This window comes from Budorcas taxicolor, chromosome 1, assembly GCF_023091745.1.
Source record: "Budorcas taxicolor isolate Tak-1 chromosome 1, Takin1.1, whole genome shotgun sequence".
Taxonomy (NCBI): domain Eukaryota; kingdom Metazoa; phylum Chordata; class Mammalia; order Artiodactyla; family Bovidae; genus Budorcas; species Budorcas taxicolor.
In genome coordinates this window covers 198,345,942-198,368,789 of record NC_068910.1, presented here as the reverse complement: position 1 = coordinate 198,368,789, position 22,848 = coordinate 198,345,942, and the positions used below count along the sequence as shown (strand labels likewise).

Sequence of the window (22,848 nt, the reverse complement as noted above, 5' to 3'; positions counted from 1 at the left end):
GGCTGCTACAAAACATTGAGCAAAGCTCCATGTGCTATGCAGTAGGCCCTTATTGGTTATCCATTTTAAATATAGCAGTGTGTACATGTCCGTCCCAAACTCCCTAACTACAGACAACTGTAAGTTCATTCTCTTTCTGTTTTGTCAGTTCGTTTGTATTTCTTTTTAGATTCCACGTGTAATAACTGTCATACGATATTTCCCCCCTTTCTGACTTACTTCACTCAGTATGACACTCTCTAGGTCCATCCATGTTGCTGCAAAGGGCATTATTTCTTTCTTTTTAATGGCTGAGGAATATCCCATTGTATATATGTACCGCATCTTCTTTAGAGGTTGGAGACTCTTCTGGAGACTCAGAGAACTCGGGGACCTCAGATGCTGCATCTCATGAGCTGGGATCAGGGTGAGAGTCTGGGGGCAGAAAGCGTTGGGCAGGAGAGGCCTTGCACCCTGACCCGGCCTTGAGGATAAGGGTAAAGAGCAGGTGCAGAGCTGGGTGAAAACCAAGCAGATGACTGTCAGCCACTGGGGTGGGGGCAGGCAGGGTGGAGGACCACGGTGGGATTCGCTGATGAGGCTCTTGCTGCCCTGGCATCAGACAGGTTGGTCTCATCTTTCCCCCACAAAGCACACAGTGATCCAGCGCCTGTGCTGAGGGCCCTGCCTGCCTCATCTCATCTAATCCCTCAGTAACCTTAGGGGGCAGGTCATGTTATTTACATTCTACTTTGTGGGTAAGATGACATTGCAGGAGTAAAGTTAGGGAAGGGCAGTAGGTTCAAAAATATGATCTGTAAAGATGAAGTAATAGAGCTAAGTGGGCAGAGTGATGAGGGAAAAGGCAGAATCCTGCCTCCTGGAGGATGCCTGTGTTCATGTATGTGGGCTGCGTGACGTCTTTTTCGGAGTGACGTTGGGTATGTATAAATAAACCGGCAGAATCAGGAGAATAGATGCAGGGAAAATAAAGGCAGGGGTATAAGATGATTTGTAGCTGAAAGTCCTGACACCCATAGCCAGAGGTGGGTCCTTCCGCACTGGACTGCGTGATCATCACCAGTCCCTGCTGTGCTCCTCCCTGCCACTCCCTGCTTGGGTTCTGCAGCCATGAGTTGAAGGCTTCCCTGATGGCTCAGATGGTAAAGCATCTGCCTGTAATGTGGGAGACCTGGGTTCGATCCCTGGGTCAGGAAGATCCTCTGGAGAAGGAAATGGCAACCCACTCCAGTACCTTTGCCTGGCAAATTCCATGGACAGAGGAGCCTGGTATGCTATCGTCCATGGAGTCACAAAGAGTCGGACATGACTGAGCGACTTCACTCACTCGTTCACTACCCACATGAGTTCAGAGCTCTGTGGAAGCAGCCTGGAGAGCAGTAGCCTAACCTCAGCTCATCTGACCTGGGCTCCTGGGCAGGGGCAAGGAGGAGGGGTCAAGGACATGCTGGGTCCCTGCAGCAGCGCCTCTGGGCACTGCAGCCTGCAGCCCCTGGCAGATGTAGAACAGCTTCATCACCATGCTCAGTAAAAGCAATATGGGGATGAACAACTTTTAGAATAGTTGAAAAGATATCAAACCATCCTGAAATGACACAGAACCCTTGGCCTGTTGGCCAACTTTTAGATATCATCTAGACTTAATGGAACAGTTTTGCCCTTTTTCTCTCCCTGGTTATCTTTTTGCTGGTTTTTGGATTTCAACTTAGGGGTCACTTTGGGGGCTTCCCTGGTGGCTCAGAGGTTAAAGCATCCGCTTGCAATGTGGAAGACCTGGGTTCGATCCCTGGGTCGGGAAGATCCCCTGGAGAAGGAAATGGCAACCCACTCCAGTATTTGTGCCTGGAGAATCCCATGGATGGAGGAGCCTGGTGGGCTATAGTCCATGGGATCGCAAAGAGTCAGACACAACTGAGCGACTTCATTTTAATCAGAAGCCATGCCAGCTCTTCCTGAGTGCCTGTGACCCAGGCATACTTTGGTAATGCCACATGCAGTTCCCTAAAGTTGCACCCTATGGTGCCAGTGCTTCTGGGGAAAGAAACGTCAGGGCTTGTCCTTCATCACCTGGGCACTCTGTAGCCAAAGCCCTAAGAAAAACAATAATCCTACTGAACAAAACCAGTAGCTGAGATAAATCTCTGTCTCCCCATGGGTGAAGGCTTTGTAGCCTTGAACCCTGGGGCCCTGCCTTTTTCTTGGAAATGTAAGGTCTCTGGAAGGCATTCACTTCTTGTTGAGACCCAACTTGTCAAAATTAAAAATCTGAAGCTTCCTTGTGACTGTTTTAAGATAGGCAGCCGTGTCTTTGAGGCTGCCTGCATTCCCACCTTTATGGCTCAACGGAGGGGAGGAGCCAAGGTACTTGAAGCTGCTAAATGGCCACAACTTACACTAAAGGAAGCATGTGTGCAGACTTTCAGCCCATGCTGCCTGTCACAGAGGGGCCTGCAGTGTGAGAGCCTCAGAAAATCACCAGTTCCTGGCCAGAAGAGGGGCGGGAGCTGCAGGAAATTCATTCCGGGAACAGTGGATGCCCTGTCCTGTATCCCATTCATTGTCCTTCTGTGGCCCACACCATGCTGACGCCCCTGCCCCCAAACCTATGCCTTCCTTTCAGGAAAGATAGCAAGTCTCAACATTTTTCCCTCAGGGACCAGGGTACCCTCTGGTCCCTCTCCTTCCCACGTCCCCTACTTCAGTTTCTCACCATCACCCTGAGGATGTTCAGTCTTCCTGAAGTTGTGTCGTGTTAGCCGTTCAGCCGTGTCTGACTCTGTGACCACATGGACTGTAGCCCACCAGGCTCCTCTGTCCATGGAATTCTCCAGGCAAGAATACTGGAGTGGGTTGCCATTTCCTTCTCCATCCTGAAGTTCAGTTCAGTTCAGTTCAGTCGCTCAGTCGTGTCTGACTCTTTGCGACCCCATGAATCGCAGCACGCCAGGCCTCCCTGTTCATCACCAACTCCTGGAGTTCACTCAAACTCACATCCATCGAGTCAGTGATGCCATCCAGCCATCTCATCCTCTGTCGTCCCCTTCTCCTCCTGCCCTCAATCCCTCCCAGCATCAGAGTCTTTTCCAGTGAGTCAACTCTTCGCATGAGGTGGTCAAAGTACTGGAGTTTCAGCTTTAGCATCATTCCTTCCAAAGAACACCCAGGACTGATCTCCTTCAGAATGGACTGGTTGGATCTCCTTGCAGTCCAAGGGACTCTCAAGAGTCTTCTCCAACACCACAGTTCAAAAGCATCAATTCTTTGGTGCTCAGCCTTCTTCACAGTCCAACTCTCACATCCATACATGACTACTGGAAAAACCATAGCCTTGACTAGACGGACCTTTGTTGGCAAAGTAATGTCTCTGCTTTTGAATATGCTGTCTAGGTTGGTCATAACTTTGCTTCCAAGGAGTAAATGTCTTTTAGTTTCATGGCTGCAGTCACCATCTGCAGTGATTTTGGAGCCCAAAAACATAAAGTCTGACACTGTTTCCACTGTTTCCCCATCTATTTCCCATGGAGTTAGGAGTTCCCAGTTTGCTCCTGGGGTGAGAGGTGGCAGTTTGAGTGGGGGATGCTTCCCACTAGGGTCGTCCTCTGTGACTCTCTCTGCTCACCCTCACCCACCCCGCCCCTGACTTGACTTTCCCAGCTGCTTCCTCTCCCATCCCTACCATGGGTGGGATGAGTTTTCCACTCTCCCAAGATGCCACCTGGGTCATCCACAGAAGGTGGAAGGGTGGAGGCCTGAGCCCAGTGAACGTGGGAAATCTTTAGGGTAGGAACAGAGCCTCCAGCCTCCCCGAGCCAGGCTAGAGGGATGACTCCACCTGTGGAGGAAGAAATCAAAGGAGACTTTCCCATGTCTTCTCCATTCTCCATTTTTCTTCCCACAATGTCTCAGCCAGTGTGGAGGATCTGTGGACTGTGATGGATACTGAAGGAACCTGGCATCTCTGCCATGCTTACACATCAGCCTGTGGCTGACTTAGCCCCCTCTGAGGGTCCAGGGGGCTGCTTCCAGAACATCAAAGATTGGAGATCCAAACTTTTCCCTCCTCCCACAGAATCTTCCATCTCCCCAAGCCATTGAGTTGCCAAGTTCTGTCCCTTCTACTACTCAAGATCTCTGGAACCTCCACTTTCCTTCCTTTGCCCCTGTTCTGCTGCAGTTGGGCCCTCCCTGGTCACCCTGGTTCTGATCCTGGCCTCTCAGTGCATCTTCCACACAACTGCCCCAGGGGTCTTCCCCCAAAATAAAGCTTGTCTTGACCGCCTATGTAAAACTCTTTAGGTCCGTTCATGACTTCTGATGGATAAAATCTTATGCAACCCAGCCCCCATGGCACCAGGGCATTTAGTAATCTGGCCCCTGACTTATCTCCAGGCCTGTCACCTGTGGCCCCACCTCAAGCTTCTGGCCCAGAGGTTCCCAGAATTGAATCTTGTCTTCAATGGAACTTACACACTCTTTCCTCTTCCTGGATTTGCCTTCCCTCTCTCTCTAATTGGTACAGCTCAAGTCTGCTCATGTGGCTCCTCCTTACAAAGCCTTCCGTGTCTCCTCCACAAAAGCTTGTCAGCAGTTCTTGCTTCTGCATCTCCAGTGCTTTGTAAGCATCATCTCTGGTGGTATGCCTCACACGGTACCAACAGTGTGTTCTCTCTCCCAGTCCTCTCATGACATGGTGCCCTCTCTGCAGGCAGGACAGCCTCCAGGTCACTTCTGTGGCTCCTCACCGGGTCCAGTGTAGTTATTACAAGGACTCATTGCACATGTGCTGAATAAATGAATGAAATAATGTATGAGAGCTTTACAGCGATGTGCCGGGTGGTGGATGCTGCTGCCACCCAGCTTCAAAGAAGTAACATAGAACAGCCTTCTTGGGGTTTCTCCCTCAACATGCTGTCTGCATGGAAGGCAGGACTGAGGGCCTTGGTCCTGGGATCTGGAAGCTAGGAAGACACTCAGGATTTTTGGCCCCACGATATAGCTTGTCAAAGCCCCCAAGGAAACAAAATCAAGATGTTGGAGGATTTTTCCTTAAGGAAATAAATATTCTCAACTTATATTGAGAATGGTACAGTGTCTTCTGCATTATGACTTGACTGACAGAAGAAATGTGTTTAAGATATTTTTAACCTGGAATCTAAGAAGAAATCTAGTGATTAGATCTTTGGAAGCTATTGTGTAATTTTAAAACTTTAGTAAAGGAATATGTTTAAAGAAAGAAAGAAAAAAAAAATCCAACCAGATTGATGTGTTTCAGTTCTTTCTGTAACTTGTATAAAGGCATCCATTGTCTTCAGAGAGGGGGAACTGGTAGTGTGTGTGTGTGTGTGTGTGTGTGTGTGTGTGTGTGTGTGTGTGTGTGTAACTCACACCAGTCTCTACATCGCTTAAAATTATTCTGTTCACCTCAAGAAAACATTTCAGAAAGGGCCTTTTTCACCCTGTTGACAGCAGCAGGGCGTGCTTGTGAGGAGGTTATTACTGTGAACATTATTCCCATTTTGTAGCAGGAAAAAATGCAAAGGAGAGTATTTGATATTCCCATTTTGTAGAAGGAAAAGATTCAAAGGAGAGTATTTGAATGACCAGCACAAGACCATTCTGTCAATGCATGGTTATAGGTGGTTTTTGAGCCCAGACCCTGTTTCTCTAAATCATATATTTTTTCATGGCCATTTTGATGTCTGAATGCCAGAGTCATTTGGGTTGTCCCTCCACTGCACTGCTGGAAACTTAACGGGTAGACCTGTGTGTTGTTTACCTCTTGCTGCATAACAAACCACTTCAATGGTTGGATAAACTAGTAACTACTGTAATCATGCTCTCAGATTCTCTGGATCAGGAATTTGGACAGGGCTGGGTTGCCTCTGTTCCACTGTGGCTGGGGCCTCAGCTGGGAGACTTGAACAGCTGAGAGATGGAATCTTCTACAGGCTTCTTCACTCACATGTCTGGCACCTGGGCTGGGATGACTAAAGGGAGAACTCAGCTGAGAGTTCTGGAACTGGACTGCACCCTTACAAATGTCCTGTCCATGTGGCTGGGGCTTCCTTATAGCATGGTGGCCTCAGGGCAATTTGAATTTTTTATGAGGTGGTTCAGGGTTCTTCTCGAAGAAATCTCTAGTCTTTCCCATCATATTGTTTTCCTCTATTTCTTTGCATTTGGGCTTCCCTGTGGCTCAGATGGTAAAGAATCTGCCTGCAATGCAGGAGACCTGGGTTTGATCCTTGGGTCGGGAAGATCCCCTGGTATGGAATGGAAACCCACTCCAGCATTCTTGCCTGGAGAATCCCATGAACAGAGGAGCCTGGGAGACAGGAGACTGGTCTACAGTCCATAGGGTCGCAAAGAGTTAGACATGACTGAGCAACTTTCACTTTCTTTCATTGCATTGTTCACTTGAGAAGGCTTTCTTATCTCCCCTTGCTATTCTCTGGAACTCTGCATTCAGTTGGATATATCTTTCCCTTTCTCCCTTGCCTTTTGCTTCTCTATTCTCAGCCATTTGTAAGATTCCCTTAGACAACCACTTTGCCTTCTTGCATTTCTTTCTCTTTGGGATGGTTTTGGTTACTGCCTCCTATACAGTGCTGTGAATCTCCATCCATAGTTCTTCAGGCACTCTGTCTACCAGATCTAATCCCTTGAATATTCTTAAAGTATTTCCATGTTCTTAGAGTATTTTGGTGAAGAAGGTAGAAGTTCCTTGGCTTTTAGGACCTACTTTCAGGAGTCATGCATCATCACTTCTGTCCCACCCTGATGGTCAAAGGAGTCATAAGCCCACCCAGATTTGAGGCAAGGATATGTAGATCCCAGTAAATATAGATCTCAGTGGGAAGGGTGTTAGGAATTCACAGTCATGTTTTTAAAACCACACAGGCCTTTTCTCTTCTGGATTGATCAGGGCTCAGTGTTATCTAGATGAAAGGAGAGGAAGAGGTTCACCTCTGGAGACCCTTGCTAGCAGCGGACTCTGGTGATACCTTTGATTTCTCCATTCCCATGAGAAGAAGACAGGGTTTCTAGATTGTCCCACCTGGTTCTCATGGGCCGGACCAGGCCAGAGAAGAGGTGGCCCTTGCCACATTCTGCTGGGGTAAACTCTCAGCGCATGTCGGGTGGATCATCAAGCATCCTGCTCGGCCAGGGCTTAAGGATTGTGTGGTTTGAGGTTTCTTTGTCTGCTGCTCCTAAGCCATGACCATGTATCTCCTTGAAGGGAAGAGAGTTCATCTGGCATAATCTTTAGGGATGAAGGGAATGAGAACCCCTCTGAGACAGGAGTAAAGAGTTGGCTTCCTGGAAATTCAAAATACTTTATCCGTTAGCTCCAAAGGTTCCCTGACTCAAGGCTGGAGCAAGGAGATAAGCACAGGACTGGCAGGGCATGGGACTTTTCAGGGTCACCCGTGTCATGCCAAGACATCTCTAACACATTAGAATCTCCTGGGACACATGTTGACCAACTGCTTCATTCCTGGCAGTCAAATGTGGCCCCCAGTGAGCTTTCATACCTCGTTTCCCACATGGTGGCTCTCTCACCAGCACTCCAGCCACTCTAGATTTTGTCATTAAATTTTCATGAGCTGTTATGCCTGTTCCAGTCAGCAAGAGACTTGGTTACATTGCAATAACAAATACCCTCCAAGTCTTAGTGGCTTAAAACAACGCTTGTTTATTCCCCCTTCATAGTTTGTGTTCATCATAGGTTGACAAGGGTTGTGTTTCATGCCATGGAAAGTCATCTGTGAGAGGGAAAGGGGACTTTGGTGGGTCTTACATTGATAGTTATGCCCTGACTTAGAAGAGACACACATCGCTTCCATTTACAACTCAGTGGCCAGAAGCACAATCCCACCATGTCCCTGGGACACAGAGAGCTGGGAAAAATGGCAAATTGCCTTAACCGCTACACGAATACCACAGTGGTCTCTGAAAATCCGTATCTTTGCTCTCTCTTCACAACGTCTTTTCCCTCTCCACATTTTCAATGATGCATGCATACCTGCAAGCAACCATCCATCTGCTCATCTAATGTGTAGTGAGCACCTGTCCTGTGCCAGGTACAGCTCCAGGTGCTAAGCACATGGAGATGAAAAGCTTCCCTGGAGAAGTACCTAATCTTACTAGATTGTTCAAAATCTATGCAACTTTTTCAGACTGTAGCCAGACTTTCCATAAAGATAGCAAGTATTAGTGGATCTTTCTTCTAAAATATGTCTTCAATGGTTAAGCATAATAATAATCATTTTTTTCATTACTATTGAGCCCTTGCAGTAAGCCAGACACTTTGCTCAGGGTTCAGTTTAACTCTCACTACAATTTTGAGTGATTGGCTAGATGATGCCCATTTACAAATGAGTAAATTCAGCCTCTGAGGGGTTAAATCAGTTGTCCAAAATCCCACAGCTACCTAGTGGCAGAGCTGAGGTTTAAATTTGGGCCAAGTCCAAGTTCTTACTCTTCAACAGCTACATTACACTTATTTTTTACACTCATGAATTTTTCTTCTTTCTGAATCAGAGACCTGAAAACAACAAAAATTATTTTCTGCAGTTGTACTATGAACACTTAGAAGGCAAGGATCATTTCCAGTGATGTCTGATCATTCAAGTTCTTTTTGATGAATGAATGAAAGAAGGAGGAAAGGAGGGAGGGACAGAAAAAAGGGAAGGAAGAAAAGGGAGGAAAGAAGCAAAGGAGGGGGAGGAGGAGGGTGTTGATGCTCTTGACATAGAGTGAAAGCCTTGACTGAAGTCGTGGGACTTGGTGCGGAAGGCAGGCGAGGGCGCTGACCCGGTAGGAAGGTACCCTGTAAGTCGATGGCGCTGCTCTTGTAACCGGCTCCTCGCTGATCTTCAGTTCTGTCCATCGGTCTCCCAGTTCCGTGCCTGGTGTGTCTCATTACCTCTGAAGAGCTTCTCCTGTCTACCACATCTGAATGGTCTACAATTAAATGCACAGATGTATTCCTCCTCACTCGGCTGCTGGAAAGGAAATATTTTGAAAAATATGACAACTCAGTATCACAACTTGGAGAAACTGGAGGAAGGGAGAAAGGGCTACAAAGGAGGTATTAAACAGAATTTTTAAAGGTCACTCTCCTATTTTGTGTGTTACTTTCCAAAGCAGTATTTTGAGATTTAAAAATATATATAACAATTATGGCTCGCCTCCATCCTCTGCAGTTAAATAATGGTTTACATTGGGATCAACAACAGTCCGTGAGGCCTGAAAGCAGCCTGACCATGTGTGCTAGGTCCAATTTGTTTTCCATGATTGCTCAGGCTTTATCAAAAGAATGATCTGCAGTCCTAGGCTGCTCTTGTCTGGTGCCAGAGCCCCAGACTGTGTCCTATATATCAATACACGGCTTTGGTTAACCTAGATTTTTCTAGTGGAGCTTGTTGACATTTAATAAAAAGACTTCCCTGCTTAGTGTCTTTCAGGCTCCAACCTCAAGGGTCAAATTGCTTTCTCCTGTGTTTAGTTCCTCTTGTGTGTGCACCTCTGTGTATGTGGGTGTGCCCTTGTATTGGTGTGTGCACCCCTATGTATACTCTGTGTGCGTGTGTGTGCATGCACCCGTGTGTGACCATGCATGCACTAGTGACTACTGTGTTGGCAGCTTGTGGCCTGGAGCTGATGTGTAAGTGCCTAATTGCGTTTGCTCTCTAGCAATTAACCACTTGCAGGTGCAACTAGTTGTGAGCACAGGTCTCTGTGTGTGACTAATTGAAGGTGTCAAGTACTCGCCTCTTGAGTTCCCTTCATGGCTCAGTGGGGCTCAGTGCTGAATCTCCCCACCATCTGGGTTTGGGCACTTCCTCTGGCCAGAGCATATCCTCAGGAGAGGGGCCCAGGGAGAAGAGGGAAAGCTGCTTCAGAGCAAGAGGGTAAGGGAGTTGAAGGGCAGAGCTCCTGAAACCTCTCCAGGGAGTCAAGCTTGATGGGTGCTGCCATGTGGCAGAACCCCGCAGCCAAGGCCTGGCATCTCCCGGCCTGTGAAGGGCTTTGGTTTTCTGCCGAGAGTGACTCCCTCTCCTGGACCCGTTGTCCAAGCAGTGACCCAAACCCTCAAGGACAGAAGTGGCTGGTGGAAATCTGGACTATTGTTCTGGCATTTGGGGCCCCTCTGTAGTGTTGCCCCTGCCCCCCGTGTGACAGCTACACTCCTGGCCTCTGCAATTCACCTGTAAAGTGGGGGTGACCCCCTCCCTCACCTTCCTGGTGGGCCCAGGGTGTCCTGAGGGTTAGGCTACTGTGACTTCAGTTGTGTTCTTGCCTTTTCTGTGCCTTGCAAGGGAGCAGGTGACTCTTGGGTGGCCATGGGCAGTTTCTTAGCTGTAATGTGTTCATAATAGAAGTCTCCAAGTGGGTCAAGGGCTGAAGAAGCAGGAACTCTTGGTCCTGAGCTCTGTGGCCTGCGTCCTGGCCTCTGTCTCAACACTCATTGAAAGTGAAGGCCTGAGAACAGCCCGAGATGACCCTTCTTGGGACACGGGTGGTCCTCCCAGTGGGGGTTCTTCCTTCTATCCCCTGCCGCCACTGAGGCACAGCTACCTTGTAGACAGTGGCCTTGACAGTAGCCTTCAGAGAGGCCCCCTCCACAGCCCAGGCCTGGGTGGGATGGGGCTTCAGGGAGTGGAGACAGAGCTCCAGGGAAGAAGCCCCATTGAGGCCAGGAGCTGGCTGGGGCAGCACCACAGGACAAGCAGGCCGCAAGTTGCAGTATTAGCTCTTCAAGAATCTTCTCTGGAAAGCTGAGGGGCAGGGGGCGTGGATTAGCTGCTTCCAAGCAGTGGAGAGAAAAGGGCCCACCCTGGGAGCTCTAGAGAGTTCAGAGCGTCGAGCCCTAGTGTCTGCATGGAGCCCTTCTTGCTATGGTGAACGTCTCACCACAGATCCAGGCATGCATTCCTGGGGTGAGGGGGCCCACGGAGTTGTGGGGCGAAAGCCCCAGAAAGGGACAGCTTAGTGTCCTGAGGGGTTGATGTGCTGCTGCTGCTTAATTGCTTAGTCGTGTCCGACTCTTTGTGACCCCCTGGACTGCAGTCCGCCTGGCCCCTCTGTCCATGGGATTCTCCAGGCAAGAATACTGGCGTGGGTTGCCATGCCCTCTCCTCCAGGGGATCTTCCCGACCAAGGGATCAAACCTGGGTCTCCGGCATTGCAGGGAGACTTCTTACTGCTGAGCCACCAGGGAAACTCTGGTGATGTGCTACCAAGGGTCGGAGTGGAGCATGTGAGGGTGGGGCCCGAGGCCAGAGGAGAGACAGGGCAGCGCAGAGGGAGAACAGTCATGTCGTACTCCACTTTGTGGCCAGGCTCTTGAGTGGCCGCAGTGAAAGGCGTGGGGTCTCGAACACAACCTCATGGAGACCTCATGGAGTTTGGGATTCCCAGCCGAGGTCACTCCACAGGGAAGCTGGATTGGAGGGCCACCACCCTGGCATCACATTTTCAGTTGAGTCCTTTTTATTGCATGATTAAACCTGGCTTCCCTGTCCTGATCCTTGGGTTCTGACTGTGGGCCTCTTTCAGTAACCACCCCACAGGACTTAGCTTGACTCTGGGATCCTCTTGCCCCTTGGAGGGTGTCAGTGGCATGCACCTGGAGAGGTTCAGTGACCATCTTTACCACTTGCTCCTTGTGCCTCAGATTTCTTGTTTATAAAGTGAGATGATATTTAAAAAAATTTTATTTTATATTAGAGCATAGTTGATTAACAATGTTGTATTACTCTCAGGTGTCCAGCAAAGTCAGTTATACATGTACATGCATCTATTGTGTTTCAAAGTCTTTTCCCATTTAGGCTGTTACAGAGTGTTGAGCATAGTTTCCTGTGCTGTATAGTGAATCTTGGCTGGTAACCTATTTTAAATATAGTGTGTATATATTAATCCCAGTCTTCTAGTTTATCCCTCCCCCCACATCTTTCCCCTTTGGTGACCATAAATTTGTTTTCTGTCTGTGAGTCTGTTTCTGTTGTGTAAATAAGCTCATATTTTTCAGATTCCACATTTATATGATATCATACAATAGTTGTCTTTCTCTGTCTGACTTGCTTCACTTAGGATGGTAATCTCTAGGTCTGTCCAAATTGCTGCACATGACATTATTTCATTCTTAAGAATGGAATAATATTAGAGCCTATTTGTTCGGATTGTAGGGAGGATTAAATGAGATGAGTGAAATGTTCATCATGTTAGGTAGAACAGAGCAAACCTTCATTCAATATTAGTACTCAAGTTACTCATGTTATTATTGTTCTTACTTTATGGAGGCTACTTTCTTCCCAGAACACCTGCCCCTCACCCAGGATGGCTTAGTCTGTGTTACCTGTTGGCTTTGTTTGGCAGGACCCCACAACTCTGAGACCGGTGTGGTTCAAGCCTGAATCATTGGCTTGATCCTAACAGCCATGGGCTGCTGGGCAGTGACTGGTCAGAAGTCAAGCTGGGTTCCAGCCAGCAGAAAATGTGCTTGCCCAGATCATGGCCCTTAGACAGGGGTTTCACTTGTAGCAATTCAGGAGTGAGGCACAAATAAAAACATCTGCCTTTCCCGCATTTCTTTAGATTATAAATTGAGGCTTAACACGTCAGGTCATAATGTGATCATTTAAGCTGCCAGCTCCTCAGCTTCATCCCACTTTTCTGGGGAGTGACTGTTTTCCAGATAATTAAAGAATGTGAGTGCTGGGAGAATCCCTCATGATTATTCCATGGAACCATCTTTTTCATTTGAGAAAAGTAGTGACAGTATTCAGTGAATTTAGCCAGAGTTCATTCAGGGTACTTTATTTCTTGGATGGTTCTTTTTTAACTCATTCCTTTCAGATACAGTGCAGCTTAAATGAGCTTTCTTAATTGCCAATCCTCACATATAAGCATGTGCATTTATAAACATCTGTGTGTGTGTGGCAGTTAGCATCCTGGCTGACCTGTGGCTGGTTCCAGACGGTAGGTAGCCTGAGGGACCAGCTGAAGTTCAGCATCAGCCAGGGCAGTTGGAAACCAAGTGAGGTCATAATCCAACTTACCCATCTGAAAAGGGGTCTGGACAGAGAACTCTGATTTTTCAGTTCACACTGGACCAAAGTCTAACCCATGGGTTGATCCAGACTTTTAGACCAAAAATGCTCTCCAAAATACAGGTTACTAATATAAAATCCCTATTAATGATATTACACACACCACTGCTTGAACAAAAACAAGAGAACTGCTTTCCACACCGAGAAGGCAATGGCACCCCACTCTAATACTCTTGCCTGGAAAATCCCATGGACAGAGGAGCCTGGAAGGCTCCGTGGGGTCGCTGAGGGTTGGACACGACTGAGCGACTTCACTTTCACTTTTCACTTTCATGCATTGGAGAAGGAAATGGCAGCCCACTCCAGTGTTCTTGCCTGAAGAATCCCAGGGACGGGGAAGCCTGGTGGGCTGCCGTCTATGGGGTCGCACAGAGTCAGACACGACTGAAGTGACTTAGCACTAGCTTTCCATCACAGGTGCATCATTTCTTAAAGGGAGGTCAGTTTAACACCAAAAAAAGAACAACTTCTCTTCAGCTTGTGTGTCATCACTGTCTGGGAACAGCTTAAGTTTTCAAAAAAAAAGAGAGAGGGTTATAATCTCAGAATTTATATATCTAAGAGTTTAATCTATGAAAATTTCATCTTTGTGAAACTCTCATTACATTATCCCTCTTGTGCTCATATGGCTTTCTCTTTGACTAATTCACATGTGGGAATAGGTGATCTTACCTGCTCTAAAGGTGAAGGACATTCATTTCCTTTCTTACCTCATACAGCTCATCAAGATGCTCACCTAGAGAGAACTGTGAAATATTGGACGCTCACTCCCCTTCAAGCGTTAGTCTGTGATGATGCAATCTTTTGCTAACAACAATATCGATAATAATACTTGCTGACATTTATTAAGCATGTAGCGTGTACAGTGCATTAGGTGCACTAACTCATCTAATCGTCCCCACAAGTCTTAGGGACTGAACTGTGTCCCCACAGGATTCCAGTACTGAAGCTCTAACCTCCATTGTGACTGTAGTTGGAGGTAGGGCCTTTGACAAGGTGATGAAGGTTAAACGAAGTCATAAGGGTGGGGCTCTGAGAGGAAGAGGGAGAGACACCAGCCCTCTCTCTCCACATAAGCATAGAGAAAAGGCCATGTGAGGCACAATCAGAAGGTGCCATCTGCAAGCTGAGGAGCTAGATCTCACCAAAAGCCAATCGTGCTGGCACCTTGACTTAGCCTTCCAGCCTCCAGGACTGTGAGCAAATAAATTCCTGATGCGTAGGTGACCAGTTTGTGATATTCTGTTGTCAGCTGAGCAGACTAATACAACAACAACCCTATGGGATAGGTACTTTTGTCAGCTCCTTTTTGCCAAGGAGGGCCTTGAATCCCGGAATTATGAGCAGCTTGTCCATGGCTGAGCAGAAATCGTGGTGTTCGGCTGTGTTCTAGAGCCTGAGCTAGAATCCATTAAGGCACCTGCCTTGCACTGAAATTGGAGGGAGTCCCAAGTCCTAACTCTTCAATCTAAGCCAGGAGCTCCATCCCTCCAAGCCAGGGTGCAAGGGCTCTGTACTGAGAAATGCTTCCCAGCCAAGGGGAGCTATTATGGTAGAAAGAGAATGAATATAAAGTCCCAAGCTCCGAGCTGGGCACAAGTAAGCAAGAGCTCAAAAGCACTAATGGAATCTGATAAATAAACACATGTGTACACTGAATATGTTGGCATCTCTTTGTCTTCAGCTTAATGTATAACCATGTTCCTAGAACAGCTTAAGTATTTTTTTTCTAAGAGGAGCAGTTAGCCTAATCCAATGAGTAAACATGAGCAGAATGAATCACTGTGAGGTTCTATAAATCGTGTCTTGAAGTGCTAACAGCCCTAATAAGAGCAACCACAGTAAATGAAGGGCTTCCCTTGTGGCTCAGCTGGTAAAGAATCTGCCTGCAACATGGGAGACCTGGGTTACATCCCTGGGTTGGGAAGATCCCATGGAGAAGAGAATGGCTACGCATTCCACTATTCTGGCCTGGAGAATTCCATGGACTGTGTAGTCTATGGGGTCGCAAAGAGTTGGACACAATTCAGCGACTTTCTCTTTCACTTTTCACAGTAAATGAATGTGCCCTTAGACTGAAAACAGGACTAATACCAGAAGATGCCCGCCCCCACCCCTCTTATTGGTAATGGATCCTGGCTAGGGTAACCATGACAGATACGTGGTATAAAGATTCAGGTGTCCAGATTCACCTGATTTATACTTGTATTACTTACAGGGGTTTGTGTATACAGTAATGCCTCCCCAAACACAGATTCTTTTTTTCCATGAAATTCTGGTATCCCTGGATTTACTTCTGTATACTTTGAGAATTTCAGTTCCAGAACACTCAGGTTTTGAGTCACTGCTGTTGGGGATACTTTACAGTATCACAGTAGGAGAAAGGAGAGTAGTGGAAGGCCGTGCAGTGGACCACGCTCACCAAGCAGTCTCGGAGGAAGACCCGGAGGGTCCTGGGATGTGCTCACCTGCGAGTCAAGGCCGGGGACTTGGTTGTCTTGCCTACTGTATTTGTTAGCAGGCTGAGGAATTAGACACCTACAGAGGTCTTCTGGGGTAAATTAAATAGATTCCTGCAAATGTTTCAAACTTCCCAATGCTTGTGTCTCTGGCATCCCAGTGCAAGTGATGAATCAAGGTCTAAGGGACAAGTGACATAAGTCATATCTATCAGAAAGGTTCTGAATATTTGATTAGAGGATGAGACAGGGCCCCCAGAAAAGTGAATCAGCGTGTTTATTTACTGCATCAGAGTAAGAAAATTACAAATACCTTTTTGAAACTGTGTAGAGGGAGATTCTGAAAGTATTTTTGCAAATAGGAGCCAGTGAACGGGTATTACCAAGCATGGAAATCATAAAATATTACTTTAATTTATGGGACATTTTATTGATATTCTTTTTGTTTCTGACATTTTTATTTTAAGAAAAGTGACTTTTTTGTTTTTATTAAAATTACCCATTTCTATTAACATTTCACAGAAGCAAAACAAAAGTATAATGAGGAAAGTAAAAAACAACTCAAAAAATCCAGAAATTATAGTTGTTAACTTTAGGTCAACGTAGATATGTCTCTATAATCTGTCTTCACTATAGCTTTAGAAAGATAGAGGAGAATCACAAATAATTTTAGAAAAATGTGATAACGGTAATCGTGAAAATATTAATTTAATTTTATTTAAATGTAACTGAAGAAAAAGAGACGAATATACAGTGGAAGGTATTGCTACATTTGATAATGTTTCTTCACCAGAAAGTATATTTCATGAAAGATTCTATAATGATAGGAAAGAACATTATATAAAAAACTGGGTGATTTGAATCATTATTCTAAACTTCATATTTCAATTTTAAATAGTAACTATTAACCCCTTTCTATTAAAGATGAGGAAGTAGGTATATTTCTATTTCTTCTATTTCTTTACCTTTCCCTACCTCCTAATTTTCATTAATTAATTTTTTAAAATCTCAGGGTTTATAACAACTTCAAACTGTTTTTATTTTATTTCTCTATTTAAAATACTCTAACAATTCCCAGCTGCTTTTTCGGTTACTCAATATTCCGCTCAGTACAGTTCAGTCGCTCAGTCGTGTCCAACTCTTTGCGACCCCATGAACCAGAGTACGCCAGGCCTCCCTGTCCATCACCAACTCCTGGAGTTCACCCAAACCCATGTCCATTGAATTAATCATTTTCATTTATCTCTTGATTGATTGAATTTGATTATTAAGTACTCTTTTCCCCTAGAAGGATTCTCTGCTACTTGAGGTTCTATATCCTTGAGAACATCTGCCTGGGATGAAGGGTCACTGTAGACAAGGTGAGTCTCACCTGTGCCTCCCATGAGGGGTGACTGGCTGTCCTCTGCCTGCTGAGTACCTCCTTACCTTTGAAAGTCAACACCTTCACCGGGCAATGTTTGAATGCTTGTGACTCTACCCATAATTCCTTCATCTTTAGGAAATTTCTTTGTTGGGTCTCTGAATACTGACTCCTTTTTTTGTTCTTTTGCTGGGGGCTTTAATTTAGGAATACCAGTTGTCATCCATAGATTCTGAGCCTTTTCTTTGCTCACCACTTATTTTTTATGTATTTATTCTATCAGTAGTTCAGTCTTAAACCCTACCAATTCTGTAGCTTTTTCTGCTTTGCTTTATAATATTGTTCTGTTCATTTCAGTTCAGTTGCTCAGTCATGTCTGACTCTTTGCGACCCCAAGAATCGCAGCACGCCAGGCCTCCCTGTCCATCACCAACTCCCGGAGTTCACTCAAACTCAAGTCCATCGAGTTGGTGATGCCATCCAGCCATCTCATCTTCTGTCGTCCCCTTCTCCTCCTGCCCCCAATCCCTCCCAGCATCAGGGTCTTTTCCAATGAGTCAACTCTTCGCATGAGGTGGCCAAAGTATTGGAGTTTCAGTTTTAGCATCATTCCTTCCAAAGAACACCCAGGACCGATCTCCTTTTAAATGGACTGGTTGGATCTCCTTGCAGTCCAAGGGACTCTCAAGAGTCTGCTCCAACACCACAGTTCGAAAGCATCAGTTCTTCGGTGCTCAGCCTTCTTCACAGTCCAACTCTCACATCCATATATGACCACAAGAAAAACCATAGCCTTGACTAGGTAGACCTTTGTTGGCAAAGTAATGCTTTTGAATATGCTGCTTTTGAATATGCTGTCTAGGTTGGTCATAACTTTTCTTCCAAGGAGTAAGCATCTTTTAATTTCATGGCTGCAATCACCATCTGCAGTGATTTTGGAACCCCCAAAAATAAAGTCTGACACTGTTTCCACTGTTTCCCCATCTATTTCCCATGAAGTGATGGGACCAGATGCCATGGTCTTAGTTTTTTGAATGTTGAGCTTTAAGCCAACTTTTTCACTCTCCTCTTTCCCTTTCATCAAGAGGCTTTTTAGTTCCTCTTCACTTTCTGCCATAAGGGAGGTGTCATCTGCATATCTGAGGTTATTGATATTTCTCCCGGCAATCTTGATTCCAGCTTATGATTCTTCCAGTCCAGCGTTTCTCATGATGTACTCTGCATTAAGTTAAATAAACAGGGTGACAATATATAGCTTTGACATACTCCTGGCTCAGAGGTTAAAGCATTTGCCTGCAAGGCGGGAGACCTGGGTTCAATCCCTGGGTCGGGAAGATCCCCTGGAGAAGGAAATGGCAACCCAGTCCAGTATTCTTGCCTGGAGAATCCCATGGATGGAGGAGCGTGATAGGTTACAGTCCACGGGGTCGCAAAGAGTCGGACACGACTGAGCGACTTCACTTTCCCTATTTGGAACCAGTCTGTTGTTCCATGTCCAGTTCTAACTGTTGCTTCCTGACCTGCATATAGGTTTCTCAAAGGGCAGGTCAGGTGGTCTGGTCTTCCCAGCTCTTTCAGAATTTTCCACAGTTTATAAGTTTTGTCGTATGCACGCTCAGTTGCTGTAGTCGTGTCTGACTCTGATTCCATGGACTGTAGCCCGTCAGGCTCCTCTGCCCATGGGATTATCCAGGCAAGAATACTGGGGTGGGTTTCCATTTCCTTCTGCAGGGGATCTTTCGGACCCAGGAATCACACCTCGGTTTCCTACATCTCCTTCTTTGGGAGGTGGATTCTTTATCGCTGAGCCACCAGTGGTAAAGAAAATGGAGCCAACTCCATTTAAATCATAACTTGTGTCTGTAACTGGACTCTCTAACACTTTTTTTTTTTTTTTGATGGAGGGGGTTGTTTGTTTTATCATCTGGTTCTGAGCTTTCATGTTATGAATTCTTCTGAAAATAAATCCTTACGGATTTTTTTTTCTATTTCTTAGACTGTATTTTCTTTCATAGTGAGCTCTTTTCCTGTTTTCTTTTCATGCTATGTTTCTATATTTCTTTTTATTTTTGATACAGTTGGTAGTGATCTGCCCTGCTCTTTGTTTCTTTTCATGTTGTTCACAGTTTCTGAGAGCAGTTCTGGGCACACCTGCCATTTCTCTTCCCTCTTTGACTGTCTGCATGCCTGGTCTGTGGGCCACTTGTCTTCACACCTGAGTCCCACCTAAAGCACCAGTTACTCATCCCTCCACCTTTCTGTCCCTAGGGGAAGAGGAAAGCTCTTCTGCCCATAGGGGAGGAGGAAAGCTCAGCTGGATCTGTGCGCCGTCTTTGATGGAGGCACCGTATGTACTCTCCATCAGTGTTTCCAACTAGTGCTGGTCCTCCTCGAGTTTGGGATAAAGCCTTGGCATTTGAATAGTTTCCCTGCTTCAAGGTGGAACCCCAAGAACTTCTGTTTCTGTAAGGGTGTTAGCCCTGTAAAGAAAAAATATACCCTTTTAGCCTATTCCTTTCTAACTCTGCAAAGGAAGAGGTTTAGAGAGAATTTTCAGAAACGCTACTCACCAGCTACGCTGAACTGTCCCCAGAGACCTGTGTGGTCTGCCTGCCTTACCCTCACCTGGTGGATGTAGACCACATCCCCCTCGCCAGAGACCCCTCCTGCCTGCCTGCTTTTGTTCCTCGCCCTGCCCCATGCTCTCTTCCAGTCTGCAGCCTTTCCAATATTGATCTCTCTGCGCAGATCACTGCTCCCTTTCTTCACACTTCATTTAAGTCAGACTTCAGCTCAGATGTCCCAACCTCAAGGAGCGTTCAAGGACCACTCACACAGGCCATGCCCGTCATGATTTGCACAGCTGTCCACTCCCCTTGGCAAGAATCCATCTTGAGTTGAGGTGTGCAGTTAAACTCCTTCAGGACTTATGGCTAAATCTGGAAGCCAGCCCCTTTCCAGAGCTATTCGTTTTAGTCCTCCATTTCTCCCCAGGCTTCCTTAGCTTCCACTTTCTCTAGCTGCAATTTGGAAACTTTAATCCCAGGTCATTTAGAAGGGAAAACTGCCTTTTCTTTTCATTTTTTTTTGAAAGGTCATACAGTAAGTGAGTTCAATATTGAGACCTCATCTGAGACACCTTAGAAGCTTGTGATTTATGCTGCGGGGATCTGAGGCTGGTTTAGGGAGTGAAGGGGCCGCCCTGCTGTGAAGATGAAGGTTGGAATCTGCTCTTGAGACCTGGCTCCACAGGAATCTCTCTTTTGAGCTGTAAGCTTGGGGAGCTTGGTGATGCCTCTGAGGGAGGCAACCCCATGCAACCCATGGGCCTGCAGATTTCCCTCTGGTTCTAGGACAATGTTGACCAAGCTTCTGGTCAATATTTGGAATCAAGACTTGTTTGTGCTCCTAGTTAAATCAGGACAGACATTGCATGAGTGTTGACTGAGCATCAGCTTGCTGCTGTGCACTGTCTGAAGCTTTGAACACAAATACAGAATGGTCCTGCTGTAGTGGAGGGATCCTCACCAGCATTAAGGCTGCCAATGCCCTCAAAATCCCTTGTGCCCACAGCCTCAGCAGTGGCTCCCTACAGGAAAGAGACTGTCTTGAGCAGCTGGGGACAGCGTGGAGCCTTGTCCCTCCCGCTCTGTGCTGTGAGCTCGTGGAGGAAAGACCTGTCTTTTTCTTTTTTGGCTGCACCTTGTGGCATGCAGGACCTTTGTTCCCCAGCCAGGGATTATACTTGTACCCTCTTCACTGGGAGTGCAGAGTCTTAACCACTGGGCCTCCAAGGAAGTCCCTGGAAAGACCTGTCTTATTCATCCCCCCAGCTGCAATGAGGCAGTAGATAAAGGTGAATCTCAAAGACCCTCTTCTCTCTCTCTCTTCCCTGAACACTCAAATCCCATCCCTCCTGACCTACATCACCCTGGCCTTGCTGTTGTGGCCCCTGCTACTGTGTTGAGAGTGTGCTCCTAGCCCCATCTGGGAATTTCTGCTTCTTGTTTCACACCCCAATTTGGAGCTGATGGTGGGTTCCCTACCCCTGGTTCCGTGTCCTTTCCTGAAAGCCTCTCCACTGATTGTACACCTCAAGGTCCGGAAGGTTGCCTGCCTGGCTATAAGGGGCGCTGTCCCCTGCCCCCCATGGCCAGGGTGCCCATCTGCAGTTCTTGCTCTGTGTCTTTGGAAGCTACAGCAGCACAGGCCACTGGCTGCCCTTGCTGCCAGAGCACTTGCTGGGAAGCCATCCAGTCTTATCTGGATGTCAGGCAAGTGAGACCTGGGGAAACAGATAGATCTAAACCTGGCCTCGGAGGGGACAGCTAAATTGTCAAGCAGCACACTAATGGGGGCTGCTGACTGCACAGGTATCTCTGGGTTATAAATGCCCAGCACCAGAGAGCCTCCTAAGTCACACAGAGGACAACTTTATGATCCAGAAAGTAAAGAACTGGAACAAGATCAGCTCGTGACAGGGAGCAATTGATCGGGGATGGGAGAGAGCTTGGCCCCAGAGCTCAGAACTCCATAAACCACGGAGTTCAGTGCTTCCCAAGGGGACATGCCCTGACCACAGCATGGAGGTCTGGGGAGCCATGTGAGAGCTCTGAACAGCTGTGCCGTGGGGGCCTGGAGCACAGATGGGGCTGGGTTCCCTGCGCCAGCCCAGTTTACTCCCCTCACTGCTGACAGCATGGGCTTCCTCCAGCTCATTCTGATCTCTTGTTAAAAAAAAAAAAGACTACACTGGCTCCTCCGCCCCCACCCTCAAGTGTTGGTCAGACTCCTTAGCATGGCATTTGGGGCGCTGTGAGATCCTGCGTTTGATGAGCTTTCTATCCACATTTAATGCCTTGGGTCCCCCCATCTGTGACACGTATTCTCATCTCTGGGCCTTTGTACAAGCCATGGATTCCTTTTACCTTGAAGGCAGTTCTTCCCCACTTTCTGATCATTTGGATTTCTGTCACTAATGCTTCAGGTTTTATAGTAGATGCCACCTCCTCCATGAAGCCCTCCAGGGTGAGGTACCCCTTCCATATGCAGTCTGTGCAAATGTTTTTGCATTTTTTTTCTGTTTACTTGCTCATCTCATCACCAAATCCTTGACTGGGGTGGGCTGGACAAAGATGGTTTTTTATTTATAATTTTATCCCTACGGCATGATGCAGTGTTTGGCACATGGAGGTCATTTGTGGAACAAATGAGTAATGAATAAATAAAGGGATGATATGAAAATAAATGAATAAAATCACTAAGTGGGGAAAAAAAGTTGGCCCACCTAGGGGGATCCTCTCTGTGCCTGTCTATCCTGCTTCTTACCCTTCTACAGCAGGTTTCTGGGGCCTCACAGTTAGTCATCTCAGGCTGTGTCTTCAACTCCTGTTGTTTCCTGCCTGGGAACTTGCTTGCTGCTCACAATCAACTTCCTCCAGGAAGGCCTCCCTGAATTCCTTGTGGCCCTCCTCCAAGCAGTACTATTTACATTGCTCTTTACATAGCTGTCTTAGGCTGTATCTTTTTACATTTTCATTGTATATCTTTCTGTCCCATATTTACATTTTAAAAAAAATTTTGAGATAATCATAGATTCTTATACAGTTGTAAGAAGCAATACAGAGACCAGAGAGACCCGTGTGCCCTTCATCCCGTTACCCAAGCTGTAGTGCAATAGCACAAGGAAGAAGTTGACATTGATGCAATCATTGACCTTATTCGGGTTTCACCAGTTTTACGTGCACTCACTTGTGTGTGTAATTAGGTCTATTTATTTTAATCACATGTGTAGAATTGGATGGCCATCACCATAGTCAAGATACAGAACAGTTTAGTACAAGCTTCCACTGAGACTTATCCAATGTGTATATCAAATATTCCTTATTATTGCTGATTAGTGAGTGTT

At 46.5% G+C, this 22,848-nt stretch overlaps 1 protein-coding gene across 1 annotated transcript in view; it reads left to right on the top strand.

The window, feature by feature from the left end:
- Positions 1–22,848, top strand: part of EPHB1 (EPH receptor B1) — a 317,259-nt gene that overhangs the window by 45,179 nt on the left and 249,232 nt on the right. The window lies entirely within an intron of this gene.